Raw genomic sequence first — 14,077 nt, forward strand, 5'->3', positions numbered from 1 at the left:
CCATCTTCACAAGAACTCTGTCTTCACTAACAGTCCCTGAGCTTCCCTCAGCTACTGCAGCAGGTCCGCCTCACCTCCCCCTTGACTGACTACATACAGAGCCGACCTCTCTCAGGAAACTGCAATAATGTCACTCAAGAGCAAAATGTAAAGTGGAAGGTCTCGTAAAGCCCTTCACAAGATGGACCCTGCCTGCCTTTTCTTGTCTCACAGCTGACTCTTCCATGATCCCATTGCTCTGGCCTAGTTCCACGTGACTCTCCATGTCCTAGTCTCATGCCTGGAAAGCTTCCCCTCTTCCCCACTCCCTCTTAGTTTCCCTGGCTTTCTTTTTATCTTTCATTCTCCTCTACTCATGTTACCATCCATCAAATCTGTATATGTTAGATGTGTATGATTATGTAACTGTTGTTTCCCCCTTAAAGCTCCTTCCCCCCCCTGAGCTCCTTGAAGCTCAGTTTCTGGCATGTGGAAATAATAAATATTTATTTTCTTTTAACTCATACAGGCAGACAAAGGGAACCACCTAAAACCCTTGCATAGGACTTGAGGTGAAACAATTGAACTAAATGTACAAAGGATAGAAATAATGGCAAAAATGAACTCGAAATGGAAGAAGTAGAAACTGGGAAACGAATAGAGTTTCAGCTCACAGAAATGAGTTTTTTATAGAATTTTTAGTTTTGAGCTGGGAATCCAAACTATTGATATCAAGGAATTGGTTCTGCTAAGTTAATTGGAACTACTGGCCTGTACCTCAGGCTTTCTTAATATGAAATCTTCCAACCTAATTTAGAATGGTTGTGATAAATATTTATAGGGGAAATCTCAAAGGAAAAAGTATATAAACAGTAATCTTTATAATTCAGTAGGTGGCACCCTTTCCTTAGCCAATTAATTAGATGTCTTTGAATCTGGATTTAGAGGGTTAGTTAATGTCATATTGAAGGTGCTGCTTGAATAACATGCAAAATGAAGGCCCTCAGTGCAATGAATGCTTTTATGTTATTGTGAGTATAATGAAGTTTAAAAAGATTAGTTACTATCTACAACCTAAAATGGAAGATGAATGTGCTTCAACTGAGAAGATAATTGAATGATCCAGTTATCTTTATATGTCTATTTTACCTTTATCTTAAGTGACCAAATTACCTAGATTTATGAATCATAAAACTGCTTCTGCTGTGATCCTGTGTAACTCTAGGATTAAGTAGAATTTGTCTCCAGCCTTACTTTTCTGGGCTTATTGTACTTTATAATTCCTCGCACAAGTCATCCCATCCAAAATGGCCTGTTGGCTAACTCCGTGTGTAAGACTTAATAGCACATCATCTCTGTGCCTTAGCACAGGACAAGGCCTGTGCTTTTAATGCAGTCTCAACACTGCCACGTAGAATCCCCAGCTTCCTTCAAGATTCAGCAAAGCCCATCAAATTGTCAGTTCCCTCTCCAGCCCAGAAATTATTTTAAATGTACTTTGTAATATATTTTATACACTGCTTAGTTTTTGTTTCTCCCCAGTTGGATGTAAGTTTGTCTAGGGCAGAAACCATTTGTTTTTGTTATCCTAATGCAAATATGGCACATAAGAAGAAAACACTGAAAGTGTCAATTTGAGAACTTTTTTATAATTGCTTTACTCAAAACCCTTTATGAGCTTTTTTTTTTTTTACTTTGTAATGTATCATTTTAAGATTTGCAAAGCCCTGCACAAATATCACAACCCTCTGAGATAGGTGGATTAGACATTTCATCGCCATTTGCCATATAATAAAACAGACAAATAAAGTGACTTGCTTTGATCATATAACTATTAAGTTTGGAGCTAGACTTAAATCTAGGTCTTCATGCTTTCTGTTACATCATATTGCATATTGTTTGTTCTGGCTAGTATGGTTTCTAGAAATGGATTTCTTCTGTAACCTGCAAAAATTCATCTGGAAACCAGAAGTTCTTGAAAGTTGAGAGGACATAATAATAACCTATGTAATGCTACATGGCTTACAAGATTATTTCCTCACCACAACCTTGAAGATAATGCAAGTATTCGTTGTCCATTGGGGCAGGGAAGGGAAAAAGTCAGTTATAGAGTGTCTAGTATTTACTGGGTTTAACATGCAAAGTGCTTTTTGCAAGTATCCCATTTATCCTCACCAATAACCCTTAGAGGTAAGTGTTAAATGAATTACTTGCTCAGGGTCATATAATAAGTGTCTGAGGACAGATTTGAAATTATCCCTTACTAACTCAGACTTAGGGCTCTACAATAGGAAACGAGATGCTCAGTGGTGATGATAATCGTACGAGTGTTTGTTGTCCAGGTTACTGTCTCTTTCAGACTTAAGTCAAATTGTTGGGGAAGAGTACAATTTTTGAGTGAGTTTAGTTATAAAATATATTTTTTTCTGTAGTGAGAGAGGAGAGTTTAAGCTTCATTGAAGTGACTAAATTGATTTCATTCACAGTGGATAAAGGCAACAGCTTTTTTTTTTTTTTTTTAAACTTTATTTTTTTATCCAGAAGTTTTTTGAACTTTAGAAGAAGGTAAGAAAGAAGTAAATGAGTAGCTCAGTGCTTCTTTGGCCTCTTTGGCTGGAGTCATGTTTCTGAAAAAAATGAACTTCTTCCAATGCTAAATGTGTGTGTGTGTGTGTGTGTGTGTGTGTGTGTGTGTGTGTGTGTGTGTGTGTGTGCATTATATATATGTGTATATGTGTGTGTATATATTATATAATTTTTTTTGCCTTTTCTAGATTTGAAGGGAGAAAAGAATTGTCAACTCTTTTTCCTCCTTTACCTATGCTTGTTTTTTTTTTTGTTTTGTTTTGTTTTTTTTTTTTTTTTTAAATAAAGACTTCTTGGCATTTAATTTAAATACTTCATTAGTCATTTGTCATTTTACTTTGAAGTTAATTCCTTTCTGAGATGAATTTTTACATAATAGTAGTTTTGTAAGATGAAATATAAATAGGCTAAAAATCTTGGAAGAATGACCCTTGTCTATGATATTAGTGCAAAGAATGTAACTAGGTCTTAAAGAAAATTAGAAATAGAGCTGAAAAGAATTGCTAGTTACATAAATACATTATTATTCCTGTTGCTGTATATTTGGAGCTCAAAAGATTCACATATACAGTAAGTCAGTATTTCTAAGGAACTTGTCTTGGATCCATTTTTAATAACTCAATATTTTATAGGTTAGGGAGTTCTATTCTTTAGACCTGTGCCATCCAGACTGTATAAATTTCTAAAATAAATTGAAAAATTCATCATTCCTCTGTATTCAAGGACTGAGGCACACAAATGCTAATGTGGGACTCAGAAGGGAAATATAGTTCTCCTGCATATTTGAGAAAATGTGAAGCCCTTTCAAGAAAATCTAATAAACATAATAATCACAGCCTGCTGACACTAAGGAAAAAAAGGACCTCATTCGCTCTTTCTTTTATGCAGCGATTTACTGGTCCCTACTGATTTCCAAATTGGATCACTGTAGTAAATTATCCATGCTGGTACCTGAGAAAGTAAGCATTGGGATCCATATTTGTTTTGTGTTCTGCTTAAATCAGCAAGAATGATAAATTTGATGGTGTAAAATTGGAAGTATCAAGGGCTTTCTTTTGTGATTGAGCAAAATAATGTCTCCACTTGTAATTTATTGTGACCCATTCTTACATTGTGTGCTTTGTATGTCTAATATTTATTTCAACACAAATCAAATTGTTTTTCTTTGTCTATATCGTCACAGCTAAGATTTTATTGATGTAAAAAATCAAATTGTGCAAGAAATTTCTCTCTGGATTTAGAGCAGGCTTAAAAATATTGTAAAAGAACATTTTACTGTTTAGAACTTGGCTTTCTTTAAACTTAATTGACTTATTAGTTCAAATAAGTAAGATGAATAAAAGCCACATCAACATTCATCTAATCCATTATAAATATTGGAAGCACTATGGTTTTGTGGTCTATTTCATGGTGAAAGTGAAGAAAAAAAAGTTAAATCACAAATTGTTTAAATTACCATCTTTCAACAGGTGGTTCTCCCTCATACTTTTTTGGTATCTGATGGTATGGCAGGTATTAAAGCATTCATGATGACTTATTACTGGTACCATAAAAACATAGAGCATAAAGTCATAAATCAACATGAATTATGACAAATAGAAGCATATACTTCTAAAAGTTTGGAGATATTGCTGTCACTGATTAGTAGATGCTCTCTAATGTAGTTTCTTTGATTTCTTTTCAATTATTTCCAGTTCACTCTACAAAGTTATATTAAATTGGTCCTTGTTCTCTAAAAAATTAATCTAAGAATTCCAGTGACCAATCGTGATGTAAGAGTGCTGATAGTAAGACATGTCTCCCATCTCTGTGTAGGGCGGCTGTGGACCCTTGACCCAAAATGAAGCTTGTGTTGTCAGATATGGCCAACAAGTTGTTTTTTGTTTAACTGTTTGTTACAGGTCAGGTTTCTGATGAAATATGGGAAGTTTATAGTCATGAAAAATATCAGTAAAATACTTGAAAAAAATTAGAATCTAATGGCTGAAGTTGAGAGAAAGTTATTTGAGACTATTAAACAGATGTCCATCCGATAAGTAAATGATGTGTCCAAGTTGTCCAGTCATCCCTTCCATGTTATGGGGGCACAGTTCCCCTGCGATCTGGAAGAAAACCTTTTTGTCCCTCCCTTCATGCCAGAGAAGAAAGAAGTCTGAATTTATTCTTTTCTTTTATGGGGTGTGTAATAATATATTCATTTTATGCATTTCTTAGCTTTTAAATTATTCTTTTAGGTCTGTATTTCCTCTAGTAACTAATGTAGGCATAAATAGACTAGAATAAGCAGTTTGCAGTTATGAACAAATATACATTTGAGTACAAAAATACATTTGAGAAGATATATAATCAATAAATTGATTGGCCTGGGAAATCTCAGTATTCCCTAAATGAAAAAAATGTCATTAATTTTTTTTAAAATTTAACTATATAATCGTCTTATCATGTGATGAAAGCACATTGAATACCATGAAATTATGTGCATAAATATTTGATTGGTGTATAAGTATGTAGATCCAATTAAGTTCACCTAAGATATTGTCATTTGGCTTTATCACATTTTGAGTCAGGTGTGCCCCAATTAAAGATAATCCTATATATAGGAACTTGAAAAACATATTAGTGAATCACATCACTGTGTACCTTTAGTAATTTTTCCTCATTTAAAATATGATCCAATTTAATTTATAGAAATTAGCTTTTTATACAGCTTTATGGGAACATCTGTATTTTTCCTTCATCTTTAAAAGTGTAAGCAAAAAATTTTACTATGCATTTTTTTTAAACTTTTGAGTTCAGGTTCTTTCCCTTATTCCCTGCTCTAATTAAGAAACCACCAGTAAAGTTATGCAAAACATGTCCATAAAAGTCATGATGTGAAAGAAAACATAGATCTCCCATCCTAATTGGGAAAAAAAAAAAAAATGAAGAGGAGAGACAGAGACAGAATTCTCAAGTCTGTATCAGATACAATCAGCTCCTCCGATGGGTATGGATAGGATTTTTCATCATAAGTTCTTTAGAGTAGTTGTGGATAGCAGTAATACTGCTGAGAACAAAAAAATCCTTAACAGGTGGTCATCCCAGAACATTGCTGTTGCTTGATGTTTACATTTCAACTTTGAGTTCATGGAGGACTTTCCAGGTTAATAATTTTTATTTTGTTTGAGTCCAGAGAAAGGATTAATAATCTACTTTCTTCATGCTCTCTCTGCCTTCAAATTTATATGTATTTTAAAATTCAGGGCATCTGATTAGACATATTCATTGTGGCTTTTCTTTTTGAAAATTGGTTTTTTTAACATTGTTACCATCTTCCGTATTGAGATTTTCTAGCATCTTATTTTTGAGTAAGTATATCATCACTCATTAAACAACCTTGTGGAAAAAAACAGCAGTGCAATTTCTTCAGATTGCTTCTTTAGTTATCTGTGTAACACAGGTCAACAAGTTTAGAAGAACAAGTTTAATTTTATGTTAATTCAATTTATTTTATTTTTTGTTATTTTGTTATTAATTTATTAATTTTGTAGTATTACATGTGTTAATTTAATACATTTTAAATAGGTCACTTTTTCAAGGCCAACTCATATCTGAAGTATACATCCTCTACATCATATTCCTCAGAAGTGATCACCTTGTTATACTCTGAAGCTTATTCTAGGTACAGTAGGATTTCTCACTGTTTAAGGATTTGTCCCATAAGAAATACACTACGGCAGCCCCAAATTAGCAGTACCCAAGCATGGTCCTAATAAACTCAACCTGGAAGATCTAACCCCATTTCCTTTTAGTGCCACTACAGAAATATTTACCTGTTCCTTTAGTGTGAACAACATGTAAGATTATAGGATTTAGAGATGGAAATGACCTTAGATATTAGCTAGTCGAATTTCCAGGTGAGAGAAGTGACTCCTTCACTGAGACTGATAACAAAGATGAGAACTGGAGTTTGAAAACTGGTCCTCCAGCCTGTGATCCTGTGCTCCTTCCATTGGGCTCGCTGCTTCCATTTCTTTCTTTTTTTAAAATTAATTTTATAATTATAACATTTTTTACATTATCCCTTGTACTCCTTTCTGTTCCGAATTTTCCCCTACTTCCCTCCATCCCCTCCCCTAGATGGCTGGCATTCCCATACATATTAAATATGTTATAGTATATCCTAGGTACAATATATATGTGCAGAACCGAATTTTTTTTGTTGTTGTTGTTGCAAAGGAAGAATTGGATTCGGAAGGTAAAAATATCCTGGGGAGAAAAACAAAAAAAATGCTAACATTTTACACTCATTTCCCAGTGTTCTTTTTCTGGGTATAGCTGATTCTGTCCATCATTGATCAATTGGAATTGGATTAGTTCTTCTCTATGTTGAAGATATCCACTTTCATCAGAATACATCCTCATACAGTATCATTGTTGAAGTGTATAATGATCTCCTAGTTCTGCTCATTTCACTTAGCATCAGTTGATGTAAGTCTCTACAAGCCTCTCTGTATTCCTTTTGTTGGTCATTTCTTACAGAACAATAATATTCCATAACATTCATGTACCATAAGTTACCCAATCATTCTCCGATTGATGGACATCCATTCATTTTCCAGTTTCTAGCCACTACAAAAAGGGCTGCCACAAACATTTTGGCACATACAGGTCCCTTTCCCTTCTTTAGTATTTCCTTGGGATATAAGCCCAGTAGTTCGCTGCTTCCATTTCAAGAAAAGCTTCCTAACAGCTAGAATAGAGAGAGATCTTTGGAAATTTTCAACTTGAAGCTGCGTGATCTGCTGCAATGTTGAGATGCTGTGCCAGCATTCTTGTTCAAGTACTGGTAAGCTTGGTGAATTTCTGATGTCACCTCCAACTCTGATAATTTGTGAATCCCTCTGGATCTCCTTTTCAAATCTATAATATTCAAACAAATTATTAACCATAGTAGATAAAGGATGGTAGAATCTTCCAAGAAAAAAAAGCCAGGAGGCTGAGACCTTAAAGAATTTGTGATCCAAAGCAGTCATGACGACAAGATAGAAACAGGTGAAGAGAGGTCCAGCAGACCTGGGGCAGTGTCTACAGTTGCTATCCAAATGATCTATTTCTGTTCTCTACCATAGGTGAGAATATGAGCCTCAAAAAAAAAAAAAAAAAACAAACCCTAACTATGTAATATAGCTTTTATGTCCAAATGCCTTGTATTTCACCAGCTAGAGGAATATTTGATAAAAGATTTTATTACAAGAGATGATACTTGCAGAGGCCTGGGAAGAAGTGGTTGGGTCCTCTGTTCTTTGAGAAGGAGAATTTAGGAATGTTTTACCTTTACTCAGGTGGCTTAGTGGGTAGAACCTGGGCCAGATATCACAAAGACCAGAGTTAAAATCTGCTTCAGATACTTAGTAGCTGTAGTACCCTGGCCAAGTCTGCCTACCTCAATTTCCTTAACTTTGAAATAGAAATAACACCTTTTATCTCCTAGGGTTGTCCTAAGCCTGGCACACAATAGGTATGTAATAAAGCTTAATTCCCCTTCTTAGGAGATGAAATAAACCTTTTCATTTGCCCTACAGTAATTTTATCTGTGCCTCGATGTTCCAATTAAACTACATGTTTTGGATGTGGTTATCTTTTGCAATATTTAATATTAAATACATTGCTTTTCTTTCCCTAGAAAGTTATCCATTTTGGCTTATGACTTTAAAAACATTAACATTACCATAATAACTAGCATGTATATAAGTGACTTTTTGATTTAAAAAACATTTTCTTTTTAAAATTTTTAAAAAATATACATTGCTTTATGAAACAAGAAGTGAATGTGTTGATTTACATTCAGTCTCCTTAGTACTTTTTCTGGATGCAGATGGCATTTTCTGTCCCAAGTCTATTGGGATTGCTTTGGATCACTGAACCACTGAGAAGAACCGATAGTTTATCATCACACATTCTTGCTGTTACTGTGTACAATATATTCCTGATTCTGTTTATTTTACTTAGCATCAGTTGGTGTAAATCTTTCCATGCCTTTCAGAAGTCAATTTGTTCATCATTTTTTATATTGAAATTTATTATTTTATATTGAAAATTTATATTCCACATCTCATTTGGTCCTTATAACAACACTTTGAATAAAGTGATACTATTTCTATTTTATAAATGAGGAAACTGAGGCAGACTGGGTCACACAGCTATTACCTGAGGCAGTAAGGTTTTCTTACCCCAAGTCCAACACTCCATTGTACTGCAACCTGCCTAAACACTAAGGACTGAGACAATTCTGTATCACTTTAAAGTAAACTCAAAAGATGGAACTCTGAATTCTTAATAAGGATTGACTTGCTTAGAATTTTTTAGTTATGTGACTGTGTTGCTGAAAATGAAATTTTAATTTAAAATAACTTTAAGAAAGTATAGAGATAAGTAAAGTGGAGCTAAATTCTTGTCTTTATTTTTAAATCATAAAACTGCCCCTGAGAGGCAATATGTCTTAATGGACAGGGAGTTAGCTTTGGAGTCCAGAAGAGTTAGATTCAAGTTGTTTCTCTGACACATCTTGGTTATGGCTCTCTGGCCAGGTCACTTAATTTCAATGCAATAGAGGACTGTCTATAATTCTAAACTCCAGAGAAAGTACCTGACTGTGTGGGTGGAGGGTGTTCTTCATATGGGAGACCCTGTGCCAATGAAATTACAGATATGGCTCCTTTCCACCCTCTACCCCCATCAACATAGATCTTAATTTAAAGAAAAGTAAAATTGTGCCTTTTCAGAAGCTATCAACCACAAAGTTCTGGGATTTATTGATATTCATATGCAGAACAATTAGGCATTTATATAAAAGCAATCTGTGGAGAATTATTTCTTACATATCTATCATTTATATTCAGTTTAAAAACTTGCAAAATGCACATTTGTCCCCTGAGTACGCCCTCTGGTGGCAAATTGTAAAAAAAAAATCCCAAATCTTTGGTAAATTGGAATTTGATTTGTTAGTTATACTAGAATATAGAAAATATATATTTTGATACAAATAAGATTGATCTTTTACTTTAATCAAGTTAGTATTTGCATTAAACTGCTCACTCAAAAAGAAATAAAAGATCTTACTAGGAGATCAGAGGTTCTTAATCCTAGGTCTTTCCAGGGAACCTATGAATAGATTAAAAGAGTATCCATGAGCTTGGATGGAGAAAAAAATACATCTTTAGTTTCATTAATTTCTAACTAAATTCTAATATTTCCTTCAGTTAGGAATGTGGGAAACAAACCATAGTAGTATTCTCAGTAGGTGTAACTATTAACCTATGGACATCAGAGGTATTTTCATATCAGATTATAGTCATTGCTGGTATCCCAATATATCATTTATGCTCACAACGGCTTAGGAATTACTATAGGTATCAGGCTCATCAACAAATATATTACTATAGCACAAGTTTTTTTGGGAGACAAATATTGACAACTTTCAGTATAACAGATTTCCTTTGTAATCCTATTATTTTATACATTTAAAACTTTATTCTGAGGAGTCCATTGGCCAGTGGTCCATGACAACAAAAGTTTAAAAATAATTAGGAAACAATACTTCCTCTCAAAAAGTTTATATACTGTCATTAGCCAGGCACTTTTGTTTTAAATACTAGTTTTTAAAGTTAATGAATCTTTTCAACTCTCACTATCAGTCAATCATTCTGTAAATATTTATTAAGCATCCATATGTGCCAGGTACTGTGTTGAGTGCTGGAGATATAAAAAGAAGCAAGGACAAATATGGACAGACAAGTTACAGATAGAAAAAATAGCAAATAAAAGAGGGAAAGGGACTAACGACTGCATGATACAGTGCACAGAACACTGGGCTTGGACTTGAGGTCACTTATCATCCTGAATTCAAATCTGGCCTCAGACATTGCCTGGCAGTGTGATCCTGAGCAAGTGATAAATAACAGGTAAATATGCTGGCCTCTGTTTCCCCATCTGTAAAATGAGAAGAAAATTGCAAACATCGCAGCATTTTTGTCACAACAAAACTAAACAAATCAAAATACCTCCAAATAGGGTCTGAAATGACTGAATAATGACTGAATAACTACAGGAGAATGGTGCCAGATTGAGAAAGACGATTTTACATTTGTTTTCATCAACTTGTAGAAGAAGGGAAAGGGGGTAAGACAGATACCTAGTCATAATTCTGATATTCACATACTGTGTGATTCTGAACTAATCATTTAGCCATACCGATTTTCAGTTTCCTTCTCTATAAAATTGGGATAGTATTACCTGGGATGCCTACTTCCCAGGCTCTCTTTGAAAGTCAAATGAATTAATGTATGTTGAGCTAAGTGAATGTCGGCTTTTATTATTAACATTATTATTCAAAATCTAAAATTCCAGTGCTCAGAGAAATTAAAACAATAAAAGAGGGAGGGAATGGACATATCTCTTCTATATAAAAAATGAGGGAAAAGCACCAATTGTCAACTTGTATCCGCTTGCTAGTATTAGCTCTGCCACTAATTGTGCAGTCTTGGAGCTTTTACATCTTTTGAGCTTCCAGTTCCCTTGTGTCAAAGGGGGAATAATGATATTTACTCTACCTGCCTCACGAGATTGTTATGCCTAATGAGATAATGTACATGAAAGATCTTTGAAAAGCATCACCTATTCTAGAAATGTAAAGTATTATTATGTATGATAACTAACAGGTCTCTCATCCATCAGCTTGTCATTATTTGTTCCTTGTAATAGATTCTCCTGATGGCTGCTCCCAAATTGAATTGAAGACTGTACCTTGAATAGAAACTACAAACTGTCATCCAGAGAAGTCACTGCAGATTAGTAATTCCAACAGAATTGGAGAAAGCGCCCAGTTAGGAAGAGCTTTGAGGGGGCAAAGAAAGCCTCCGATGTGAATGCTAACAATCACAACCACTTGGCACATTGAGGAAGGATTTTAAGGTTTACCAAGCCCTTCTTTGGACAACAACCTGGTGAAGTAATTAGGCAGTGCAAGTATTGTTAAGTCAATTTTCAGTCACAACCCCTGGGATTCTCTTGGCAGTGGTACTGGAGAGGTTGGCCATTTCCTTCTGTTATTTTATAGGTGAAGCAGACAGGGTTAAGTAACAGTTCATACCACTGCTAAGTATATGAAGAGGGACCTGAAGTCTTGAAGATCAGTCTTCCTGACTTCAGTCTATCCACTTTCCCACCTAGCTGCTCTTGGTGCAAATATTTTATATTTACATTTTATGAAGCAGGAAACTGAGTCTCAAAAAACCTAGGGAATATGGCAGGCAGGATTTAGATCCAAGTTTTCTGCATCTAGGTCCAAGACTCTTGTTCCTATATCATCATGGAGGTAGTTGGAGCTTTAAGCTGGCTGTAGGAATTGTGCAGAAGGGTTCAGAAAGAGTTATATGAAAACATCAATATATTTAAGAAGAAAACCTAATAATCCATAACTTCTTGTAATTTCAGAAATAATAGCATTTAGTTACATATTTATAAGAAATTAATACACAATCTGTGAGCAAGAACTCTTTAGAATGGTAAGCCCTAGAATCCCTTCTAGCAAGGTCTTAAATTCCTTGATTCCTTTCCTTGGGAAAAATGGGACTCTCCAAAGCGATTGCTTTTCTAAAGTCATATTCTGTGTTAGTGCAATCAACTTGTGTTTCCTGTGAAGGAAGTAGTGTGTGTGTGTGTGTGTGTGTGTGTGTGTGTGTGTGTGTGTGTGTGTGTGTTGGGAGTGATATGGGTATGTAATCAATAAAACAAAAATAAAAGCTTGCTTCTCCTTAAGCTATATCCTTTAAAAATTCACTTGCTATAATAGCCATTAAGCAGCTACCATTTGACGGGATGGACAAAGAGAAGCCAGCTAGTTCCTGCCCCCAAGGAGTTTATAATCTAGAAAGGGGAGCTAGGGACTAGGGAATTAACTATCCTTCTAATAGAATGGGAAGAGTGAAAAGAAAGATACCACGCTAAGATGGCATCAGGTGTGCAGGGTGCCAGGCCTGTGGCTTTCTAATCACCACCTGCTAATAGAGGTCTCCCCACAGGAGGTATGGGGGAAAACGGAGAACCACTGCAGCAACCACTGAATCCTTCTTTTTTCCTCTCCAATGAGTCACCGAGCATCCAGCGTTGTCTTAGGAGCCTGTCTCTTTGATGAAAGGATACCAGAGGTGGAGGCAGGTCGGTAGTTTGGGAACTTTCTCCCAAGCACACTGCTGCCCTTACCTGTACCTGGTAGAGGTGAGTGAATTACTGGAGCACTACTACTACTACTAACTGGGAAAAATCTCTTGAAGGAAAGGAGCTCAGAAAGGAATTGGGATTTTCAAGAGAAAGAATTGTTGCAGATCATTCCAATCATTTGGCATCTAAGATGTGAAGTTGGACAAAAGGATAGAAGAAGGGATCTCATGTATGAAAAGTAGCCAGAAGGACATTTTGTCCTAATGTGTCTAATGTGCACAAGGGGCATTAATAGGTAACCAGGCTGGCAAAACAGCTGGATTGCAAAGGGTTTTAAATGCTGTTTGGCAGCAACACTGCCAAAAGCGCACAACATTGGACCTTTTTATCCCCCTGAAAGTGTCCAAAATTAGAATTCCCTCTAAGTAGTACTTCTCAGCATGGGCTGATGGTGGCTGTCAGAATCCCTGATCTTATGCAGAGATTAGAATGGTAAGCCCGGAAGTCCCTTCCAGTGAGGGCTTTGTATGCTATCTTTGGGCTCCCTCTCTTAGAGGATGTCCACCCCCAAGGAATTCTCTTAGATCTGTCTCTGGGGAATATGTGAAAATCAATTATGGTAGAAGTTTCAATGCTTTTCTTCTCAGACTCTCCGTGGAGCTGTCCACCAGTTTTAAACATCAGGAGCAATCAAGAAAATAAAAACAGCAATAATCACTATTAAAATCTCAGCATTTTGGACCTTTACCAACTTGAAGTAACTATAAGAAATCAGTATTGGGGTTGCAATTGTATAGTTAAAATTTCTGAATAGTATTATGGTTAGTTGTCCATTATAGCTTTATCAGTGCATCAATCTTGGAAAAACTACCCATTCACAAACCGCATGCCAGGGGAATCAAAGCACTCTGTTCTCCCTTTTATCTACTTCAAAGTTTTAAAGTTTAGATGTATTACAGCTCTGTCAAAATAGATCCTAGTCATTGTTAGGAACTTTGGAGTACTCAATTGTCATTTTTTAAAAATACCAGAAGGATTTCTAATAATAACTAACATAATACATGATTTCTTTCTTACTTTAAAATTGTCTCAGTTCACTGGCAGTGAGGAATACTTCACTCTTCTCAGCAGAGTGGTTGAGCGTTATAGGAGAGGAATGAGGCATACATTGCCAAATGTGGCAAGAAATGTTAGTTTGTTTTGCTTTTTTTTGAACAATGGAGGATTCTAATGGGAAGGGGCTATTATTGGGGAATGAAAGTGATTTTTTTTTTTTTTTAAGCATCAAAATACTTTAAATACTCTTTTTTTT

This window comes from Sminthopsis crassicaudata, chromosome 6, assembly GCF_048593235.1.
Source record: "Sminthopsis crassicaudata isolate SCR6 chromosome 6, ASM4859323v1, whole genome shotgun sequence".
Classification (NCBI taxonomy): Eukaryota; Metazoa; Chordata; class Mammalia; order Dasyuromorphia; family Dasyuridae; genus Sminthopsis; species Sminthopsis crassicaudata.